Consider the following 10,197-nt stretch of genomic DNA (forward strand, 5'->3'; position numbering starts at 1 on the left):
AAGTTTCGACGGTGAAGCAGTGAAACTGTGGCCGGGCCGGCTCGAGGGGACGTTGGATCCCGGGGGGCCAGGTGGGATGAACTGGCCTAGGCAGGAGCCGGTCCCCGGGATGATGTAGGGGCCCTGCTGGGCTCTCCAGAGGTGCAGGCTGAGCCCAGCAGGGAATCGAGATGCGTCTGCTGCAGAGACCAGCCACGGGGCAGCGTGGGGCACTTGGGTGGGGGGCGTTGGGGGGGTGGAAAGACATGTTATATCCATCGACCCTGCACATATCTCGCCTGGGACCTGCTGAGACTGGAATTTCACTCCTGGAAAATATATAAAAATACATCCCTCCTGCTCGGTTATCTCTGTGTCTGTCTTTTGGTCTATTCCCATTCGCACCCTCTGCCTCTCTGTCAATTCCCGTTCACACGCTCTGCCTGTCTGTCTGTCGGTCTATTCCCATTCGCACCCTCTGTCTGTCTATCTGTCTGTCGATCTATTCCCGTTCGCACCCTCTGCCTGTCTGTCTGTCGGTCTATTCCCATTCGCACCCTCTGCCTGTCTGTCTGTCTGTCTGTCTATTCCCGTTCACACCCTCTGCCTGTCTGTCGGTCTATTCCCGTTCGCACCCTCTGCCTGTCTGTCTGTCTGTCGGTCTATTCCCGTTCGCACCCTCTGCTTGTCTGTCTATCTATCTATTCCCGTTCATATCCTGTCTGTTTGTCTATTCCTATAAGCACCCTGTCTGTCTCCCTATCTATTCCCATTGATCTATCTCTCTATCCCCACCCACTGCCCCCTTTCTCTCAGCAAGGGGGGAATATTCACTGGGGATTCATATCCCTAGTTTGGGGGGCACCTGGGGCCGGATCACTGCTGGTGCCCCCGAGAGAGAAAAGTTCCCGTGCCCCATTCCCTGCCCCCCTGAGCCAGCCAGTCCCCACCCTGGGGCCGGGTGGGAGCTGGCGCCCCCTATAGGGGACAGGCCCCTGCCCCATTCCCCGCCCCCCTGAGCCAGCCAGTCCCCACCCTGGGGCCGGGTGGGAGCTGGCGCCCCCTAGAGGGGACAGGCCCCTGCCCCATTCCCCCCCTCGCTCTGCCTTGTGCGTTTTGCCTGGTGTCTCTCTCCCCTGAAATAACCTCCCATGTCCCTGTCCCTGTCTCACCCTGACAAGGGCCCTGGATGTGACGGGGCGGGGGGGGGGGGGGCTGGATGTGATGGGGGGGCTGTCTCTGTTCCCAGCTGATCTAAGCCAGGCCTTTGCCACCCCCCTCCCCCAACACCAGAGGGGCTGCATGTGGGGGGGGGGTGGGGGTGAGAAGCCTCATTAGTTCCATGGTGCATGGGACAGACTCTGCCCTGGGGGGGGGGAGACAGTGGGGGGGCTGCGGCGGCTGCTGTCAGATCCGTTCACATAACGGCCTCACGCAACGTGGTTAGCGGCAGAAGTAGCTGCAGAAGCTGCGGTGGGGGTGGGGGACCGGGGATGGGCAGCTCGTGGGGGTGGGGTGGGGTGTTTCCCCCTCGAGGGGGCACTGGTTAGGATCAGGCCCCGGGTCGGGGATGGGAGGGTGGGGAGTGACGCAGAACAGAACCCAGGTGTCCTGGCTCCCAGCCCCCCTGCTCTAACCCACCAGCCCCCACTCCCCTCCCAGAGCCGGGGAGAGAACCCAGGAGTCCTGGCTCCCAGCCCCCCCTGCTCTAACCCACCAGCCCCCACTCCCCTCCCAGAGCCGGGGAGAGAACCCAGGAGTCCTGGCTCCCAGCCCCCCCTGCTCTAACCCACCAGCTCCCACTCCCCTCCCGGAGCCGGGGAGAGAACCCAGGAGTCCTGGCTCCCGGCCCCCCTGCTCTAATCCACCAGCCCCCACTCCCCTCCCAGAGCCGGGGAGAGAACCCAGGAGTCCTGGCTCCCAGCCCCCCCTGCTCTAACCCACCAGCTCCCACTCCCCTCCCGGAGCCGGGGAGAGAACCCAGGAGTCCTGGCTCCCGGCCCCCCTGCTCTAATCCACCAGCCCCCACTCCCCTCCCAGAGCCGGGGAGAGAACCCAGGAGTCCTGGCTCCCAGCCCCCCCTGCTCTAACCCACCAGCCCCCACTCCCTTCCTGGAGCCGGGGAGAGAACCCAGGAGTCCTGGCTCCCAGCCCCCCCTGCTCTAACCCACCAGCCCCCACTCCTCTCCCAGAGCCGGGGAGAGAACCCAGGAGTCCTGGCTACCAGCCCCTCCTTCTCTAACCCCACCCGACCCCACTCCCCTCCCAGCGCCGGGGAGAGAACCCAGGAGTCCTGGTTCCCAGACCCCCTGCTCTAACCCACCAGCCCCCACTCCCCTCTCGGAGCCGGGGAGAGAACCCAGGAGTCCCGGCTCCCAGCCCCCCCTGCTCTGACCCACCAGTCCCCACTCCCCTCCCAGCGCCGGGGAGAGAACCCAGGAGTCCTGGCTCCCAGCCCCCCCTGCTCTAACCCACCAGTCCCCACTCCCCTCCCAGAGCCCGGGAGAGAACCCAGGAGTCCTGGCACTTAGCTGTCCCTGTTCTAAACCACTTCCCCCGCCCCCCCCGCCAACCCTCACAGGAGCGATGTGGGGGGCACAGAGTGGGGTGGGGGGGTGTGCTGCTAACGAGGGACGGGACTGGCTATTAGATCAGCGAGCACCAGGTCCGCACTGCCAGCCGGGGGTCGCCTGGGGTCAGTCCCCAATTAGGTCATGTTTGTCTACTGCGGAGTAAAGCGGCCTGTAGGCACCATCCCGCTCCCCTCCCCCCGTGCAGAGATCCCGGACTCCTGGGTTCCCCCCCCGGGCTCTGGGAGGGGAGTGGGGGCTGGTGGGTAGAGCAGGGGGGGCTGGGAGCCAGGACTCCTGGGTTCTCTCCCCGGCTCTGGGAGGGGAGTGGGGGCTGGTGGGTTAGAGCAGGGGGGGCTGGGAGCCAGGAGTCCTGGGTTCTCTCCCCAGCTCTGGGAGGGGAGTGGGGGCTGGTGGGTAGAGCAGGGGGGGCTGGGAGCCAGGACTCATGGGTTCTCTCCCCAGCTCTGGGAGGGGAGTGGGGGCTGGTGGGTAGAGCAGGGGGGGGCTGGGAGCCAGGACTCCTGGGTTCTCTCCCCGGCTCTGGGAGGGCAGTGGGGGCTGGTGGGTTAGAGCCGGGGGGGCTGGGAGCCAGGACTCCTGGGTTCTCTCGCCAGCTCTGGGCAGGCAGTGGGGTCTAGTGGTTGGGGGGGGGCTGGCCCCGGCTGGGTGGAGGCCCCTGGACATGTGGACATGAGGTGGCCACATCCACTCCTGTCTCTTTAAATCTCTCCCCTCCCCTCCCCCAGCCCGGCAGGGGCTGGGAGGGACATGGAGAATTAACTCGGGCTCAGAGCTGGGGGGGGCTGGGAGCCAGGACGCCTGGGTTCCAGCCTCAGCTTTGGAACGGCTGCCCTGGGGCCAGTATTGGCTGCCAGGAGAGAGGAGAACTAGCCAGCCCCATAGACACCTATGTAGGGGGGTGCCCCCCGGCTAGCTATCGGTCCTCCCGCCCACCCATGTGTGTGCAGCAGTGTCCCCCCGCCAGCCCCGTCCTCCCCATCTCTCCCCGCCCGCCCCGTCCTCCCCGCGTGTGTACAGCAGTGTCTCCCCCACCCGCCCCGTCCTCCCCAACTCTCCCCATCCTCCCCGCGTGTGTACAGCAGTGTCCCCCCGCCCGCCCCGTCCTCCCCATCTCTCCCCGCCCGCCCTGTCCTCCCCGCGTGTGTACAGCAGTGTCCCCCCGCCCGCCCCGTCCTCCCCATCTCTCCCCGCCCGCCCTGTCCTCCCCGCGTGTGTACAGCAGTGTCCCCCGCCCGCCCCGTCCTCCCCATCTCTCCCCGCCCACCCCCGTCCTCCCCGCGTGTGTACAGCAGTGTCCCCCCCGCCCGCCCCGTCCTCCCCATCTCTCCCCGCCCGCCCCGTCCTCCCCGCGTGTGTACAGCAGTGTCCCCCCGCCCGCCCCGTCCTCCCCATCTCTCCCCGCCCCGCCCCGTCCTCCCCGCGTGTGTACAGCAGTGTCCCCCCGCCCGCCCCGTCCTCCCCATCTCTCCCCGCCCGCCCCGTCCTCCCCGCGTGTGTACAGCAGTGTCCCCCCGCCCGCTCCGTCCTCCCCATCTCTCCCCGTCGTCCCCGCGTGTGTACAGCAGTGTCCCCCCGCCCACCCTGTCCTCCCCATCTCTCCCCGTCCTCCCCGTGTGTGTACAGCAGTGTCCCCCCGCCCACCCTGTCCTCCCCATCTCTCCCCGTCCTCCCCGTGTGTGTACAGCAGTGTCCCCCCGCCCGCCCCGTCCTCCCCGCGTGTGTACAGCAGTGTCCCCCCGCCCGCTCCGTCCTCCCCATCTCTCCCCGTCCTCCCCGCGTGTGTACAGCAGTGTCCCCCTGCCCGCCCCGTCCTGCCCATCTCTCCCCGTCCTCCCCGCGTGTGTACAGCAGTGTCCCCCCGCCCACCCCGTCCTCCCCATCTCTCCCCGCCCGCCCCGTCCTCCCCGCGTGTGTACAGCAGTGTCCCCCCGCCCACCCCGTCCTCCCCATCTCTCCCCGTCCTCCCCGCGTGTGTACAGCAGTGTCCCCCCGCCCACCCCGTCCTCCCCATCTCTCCCCGTCCTCCCCGCGTGTGTACAGCAGTGTCCCCCGCCCGCCCCGTCCTCCCCATCTCTCCCCGCCCGCCCCGTCCTCCCCACGTGTGCAGCAGTGACCCCCCCACCCGCCCCATCTCTCCCCGTCCTCCCCGCGTGTGTACAGCAGTGTCCCCCCGCCCGCCCCGTCCCCCACATCTATCTCCAGACAACCCTCTATCTATCCCTCCCAACACACCCTATCTATTTATCCCCATCCACCCCCTCTATCTATCTATCTATCTATCTATCTATCTATCTATCTATCCCCATCCACCCCCTCTATCTATCTATCTATCTATCTATCTATCTATCTATCTATCTATCTATCTATCTATCCTCTCACTCTGTTCCCCTCCCCCCAGCGCTGCAGGGCCCCCCTGACAGACAGGGTCTCTTCCCCTCCCCCCCGCAGCCGGGCTGGGCCAGGCCCGGAGCAGAGCCCGGCCCAGCCTCACCCATCGCCCCTTGGCACAAATATGTGGGGCAGGCGAGAGTCCTGGGGAAACGCTGCCCCCTAGTGGGATACCTGGCAGCTGCATGTGCAGCCACTGCCCAGCTGTAGCCTGTAGTTGTCAGAGTGACCTGCCGTGATGGGGGGGGGGGTTGCTGGGAGCCAGGACTCCTGGGTTCTCTCCCCGGCTCTGGGAGTGGAGTGGGGGCTGGTGGTTAGAGCAGGGGGGGCTGGGAGCCAGGACTCCTGGGTTCTCTCCCCGACTCTGGGAGGGGAGTGGGGACTGGTGGGTCAGAGCAGGGGGGGGCTGGGAGCCAGGATGCCTGGGTTCTCCCCCCTCCAGGAAGCATGGCAGGGGAAGTGGGGTGTAGCTGTGGGGTACAGAGTGATGGGCAGGGCAGGGCCTCGGGGAATGTGGGAAGCAGACCATGGGAGGGGGATTTTGGGGGTCAGGGTCCAGACAGATAGTGACTGGGCCACGGGGACTGCAGACTGTCCCCAGCCTAGAGCCGCCCCAGACCCCCCACCCCAGAGGGGCTGGTGATGAGGCCGGCTGACTTGGCAACGGTAACTGCGGCAACCCGGCGACTGGCAACGGGCAACACATGAAAATGCTGAGGAAGATGCCATGGGCCCCGGGGTTGGGGGGGGCAGCAACTTCCCTTCCCCATGGCCCTGGCCTTCCCACCAGCAGCGGGGGCTGGGAGCCAGGACTCCTGGGTTCTCTCCCCGGCTCTGGGACGGGAGTGGGCGCTGGTGGGTTAGCAGGGCCGCCCGGGGGGTCCGCACGAGAGTTTTTCGAGGCCCCTGGAGCGGGGTCCTTCACTCGCTCCGGGGGCCCCGGAAAACTCTCGCAGGGCCCAGGCCCCCAGAGCGTCTTCCGCTCCGGGTCTTCGGCGGCAGTTCGGCGGTGGAGGCCCCCTGCCACCGAAGACCCCAGGTCCCCTGAATCCTCTGGGCGGTCCTGTGGGTTAGAGCAGGAGGGATTGGGAGCCAGGACTCCTGGGTTCTATCCCCGGCCCTAGGAGGGGAGTGGGGGCTGGTGGGTTACAGTACGGGGGGCTGGGAGCCAGGACTCCTGGGTTCTCTCCTCCCCAGCTCTGGGAGGGGAGTGGGGGCTGGTGGTTAGAGCAGGGGGGGCTGGGAGCAAGGACTCCTGGGTTCTCTCCCCGGCTCTGGGAGAGGAGTGGGGGCTGGTGGGTTACAGTACGGGGGGCTGGGAGCCAGGACTCCTGGGTTCTCTCCCGAGCTCTGGGAGGGGCGTGTGGGGCTGCCCTGGGGCTGGCACTGGCTGCCGGGGGACAGCACCCCCCCCCCCAGAGCTCCCTAGTGATTGGCTGCACGCTGGGCGAGGGTCTGGGCCCGCTGGGGGCGGTTGTGCCCCGGTGCTCAGTGGGGCGTGGCAGGGGGCGGGAGCGAGCTGTGACCTCCTGTGGGCGATGGGAGGGGCACCCAGGTGGGGAGCAGCGACCAAGCCGCTCGGCGTGGCCTGGGGGGACTTGAACTCACAGAGTTGGGGGATGGGATCTTGGCTGCCCCAGGCAGGGGCTGGGGGACGAGGGTCTCACACTGGGGATGGGGGGAGGCAGGGGGTGCCGGCCGGTGCGGTGGGTTGTTCGGGGCAGCGCTGGGTTTGGAGTTAGGGGGAGGGGCTAGGGATCAGGGTTGAGGGTCAGAGGTTAGGGGTGAGGGCTACGGATCGGGTTAGAGGTGAAGGGTTAGGGGGCAGGGTTAGAGGTCAGGGCTGAGGTTAGGGGTTGGGGTCAGAGGTCTGGGTTAGAAATTGCGGGTCGGGTTGTGGCCCAGGTTAAAGATTAGGGGTCGGGATCCGATGTTAGGGGTAGAGGTTGGGGTTAGGGATCGGGGTCAGAGGTTAGGGGTCACAGGTTATGGCTGGCGTCGGAAGTTAGGTGTTAGAGGGCAGGGTTAGAGATTGGGGGTTGGGTTATGGCCGGGTTTAAAGGTTAGGGGTTGGGGTCAGAGGTTAAGAATTGGGGTTAGGGACCAGGGTTAGAGGTTGGGGTGGGGGTTAGGGGTTAGGGGTCTCAGGGTTAATGGGTCTGGGGTCAGAGGTTGGGGTGGGGCTCAGAGGTTAGGGGTCTCAGGGTTAATGGGTCTGGGTTTGGGGGGCTGGAGCCTACGCTAGGGTTGGGGTTGGGGTCCTGGCTAGCAGCGGGGGAGGGGTCGAGGTCCTGGCTCCTGGTCCCGGCTAGCAGCGGGGGAGATGTCGGGGTCTGGGCTCGAGGCGGGGGTGGGGTCTGGGCTGGTGGCAGCCCCTTCCCTCGGAGGCAGGTACGTGTCTGGCAATCAGTGTCTCTGGTTCCTGCGGGGCGTCGTCCTGCCAGCTTCCCCGGCCCCCCGCAGCCGTGAGCTCCCCAAACCCCATCCCCGCCCCGGCAGCCAGCTCCCCCTCTGCCCCCCCATAACCTACTGCCCCCCCGCCCCCGCGATCGCCTACCCCCAGTGCCCCTCAACCCCCGCCAGCAGCTCATTTTTGGGAATGGGAGCCGGCGCTTCCTAGAGGGGAGAGGCCCCTACCCCATTCCCCGCCCCTCCTGAGCCAGCCAGTCCCCGCTCCGGGGCCAGGTGGGAGCCAGCGCCCCCTAGAGGGGACAGGCCCCATGTGGTCTCTGTAGCGTCCCAGCTGCAGCTGGGGCCGGAGTGTGCGGGGGGGGCTGGGGGGGACATTAGCTCTCAGCAAACAGGGCGAGAGAAGCCAGGCCCGGCACTGTCAGGCTGCCGGGGGGGGGGGGGAGTTCCCTAGAAACAGACATTTAATAGAGGAGAGAAAATATCGAGTTTTAATTAAAAATCCCCATCAATCACACGCGCGGGGGGGGGGGGGGGGGGCGCAGTCTGCAAATGTCCCCGGCTTCCCACACTCCCGGGCCAGCCCGGCACCAGGGCTGGGGGCTGGGAGAGACGGGGATGGGGGTAGGAGGGGGCTGCGGGTTGGGAGTGAGGGGCACTGGCAGAGCTGCGGGGCAGGACTGGGGGGGCAGGGACTTCAGGTCAGGAGTGAGGGGCACTGGCAGAGCTGTGGGGGGCAGGGCTGGGCTAGCGGGGGGTTGCGGGTCGGGAGTGAGGGGCACTGGCAGAGCTGTGGGGGGCAGGGCTGGGCTAGCAGGGGCTGTGGGTCGGGAGTGAGGGGCACCGGCAGAGCTGGGGGGCAGGACTGGGGGGGCAGGGGCTGCAGGTCAGGAGTGAGGGGCACCGGCAGAGCTGTGGGGGGCAGGGCTGGGCTAGCAGGGGCTGTGGGTCGGGAGTGAGGGGCACCGGCAGGGCTGGGCTGGCAGGGGCTGCGGGTCGGGAGTGAGGGGGACCAGCAGAGCTGGGGCGGGGGGCAGGGCTGGGCTAGCGGGGGCTGCAGGTCGGGAGTGAGGGGCACTAACTAACGGGGGGGAGAAGGGGGTGACTGCGCGGGGAGGGGGACAGTGAGGAGGGGGCTGCTGGGAAGGCAAGGGGTGGGGGATATGGGGGAGCAGGGGGTGGGGGGAGGGAGCAGGTGGAGGCGGGGGGTTGGGGGGGTGTCTCTGAAGGCGTCAGGAAAGGTGTCACAAAGCGATGCAGAACCCAGCGAGTGTGAACAAGACGCAGCCGGAGGGGCCTGGGGGGCTGGCGGAGGAGGGGGATGTTGGAGGGGGCTGTGGGGGGAAGGGGGAAGGGGGGGTCTCTCCTTGACAGCCCCCCCCCGCCCCCTATCGTGGTGAGATGCCAGGCGACGGCTGGAATCCAGCTTCATTAAAAAGGGGATAAATCAAATGGAAACCAGAGACGGGCCCAACCCGCCCCCGCCCCTGGGCCTGTCTGCGCTGGGAGCCAGGACTCCTGGGTTCCCTTCCTGCTGTTGGGAAAGGAGTGAGACCAGCGCCCCCCCCGCCGCCCCAGGCCCCAAACAGCTCTACAGACAGGCCCCCGCCTGTGAGCCAGCCGGTTCCAGCCACCCCCACACGGCCCGGCCCATCCTGAGCTCAACTGTGGGGCACAGACAGAGCCATTCGGGGGTCCCAGGGCTGGGGGGCAGGGGCTGCGGGTCGGGAGTGAGGGGCACCGGCAGATCTGCGGGGGGGCAGGGCTGGGCTAGCAGGGGCTGTGGGTCGGGAGTGAGGGGCACCGGCAGGGCTGGGGGGAGCCCAGGGCTGGGCTAGCAGGGGCTGCGGGTCGGGAGTGAGGGGCACCAGCAGGGCTGGGCTAGCAGGGGTGGGTGGGTCGGGAGTGAGGGGCACCGACAGAGCTGGGGGGGGGGGCAGGGCCGGGCTAGCAGGGGCTGCGGGTCTGGAGTGAGGGGCACCGGCAGAGCTGGGGGGAGCCCATGGCTGGGTTAGCAGGGGGCTGCGGGTCGGGAGTGAGGGGCAGCGGCAGGGCTGGATCGAGCCCAGGGCTGGGCTAGCAGGGGCTGCGGGTCCGGAGTGAGGGGCACCGGCAGCCATTGGCACTGACCCCATTGTTCAGTCTAAGGCAGATGTGGGGGATTCATGTCTTTGCCCTCCCCCGCCCCCCCCCCCGCGGCCTGGCACATCCCGCCCCCTCCCCCGCTGATCCCCCCCCCCCCCCGAGGAGGCGGGGGGCTGGGAAGGGCCCGGCGCAGGAGTTAAACATTGACGGCTGACAGAGGCCGGCTCCCAGGGCCCCCATGGCGCGGGGCCGGGGGGGGGTCGGCTCGTAGCCGGGCAGGGCGACCCTGGCATGTGCCCCCGCAGGGACCCAACCTTTCCCAGCCATCAATGTTTAACTTCTGCGCCGGGCCCTTCCCATCCCCCCGCCTCGGCAAGATCCAGTTCCCCCCAGCCCCCGGCAGCCCCCCCCCCCGGTCCGGGTTGTTATAGTTACGGTGCCACAACACATGGGGGAGTGGGGCTGGGGAAGGGGAAACCCCCAAGATTTGGGGCAGGATTGGCTTGGGCAGGAGGGGGGCATGGGGGGAGAGGGAAGAGATGGGTGCGTGTGGGGATAGAGACAGGGTGTCACTGCCCCCCCATCCTTAGCTGCGGCGGCGGGTGGGGCTGGGCCTAGGGACAGGGAAGGGAAGTGTCATTAGCGCTGGTTTAAAGGGAAATGCAATCAAGGGCACGTCTCCCGCCTGGGCTTAATTACGGCCCCTGGAGAGTCCGCTCAGCCCCTCCTCCCCCACCCCCAT

Source organism: Emys orbicularis, chromosome 15, assembly GCF_028017835.1.
Source record: "Emys orbicularis isolate rEmyOrb1 chromosome 15, rEmyOrb1.hap1, whole genome shotgun sequence".
In the NCBI taxonomy this organism is placed as follows: Eukaryota; Metazoa; Chordata; order Testudines; family Emydidae; genus Emys; species Emys orbicularis.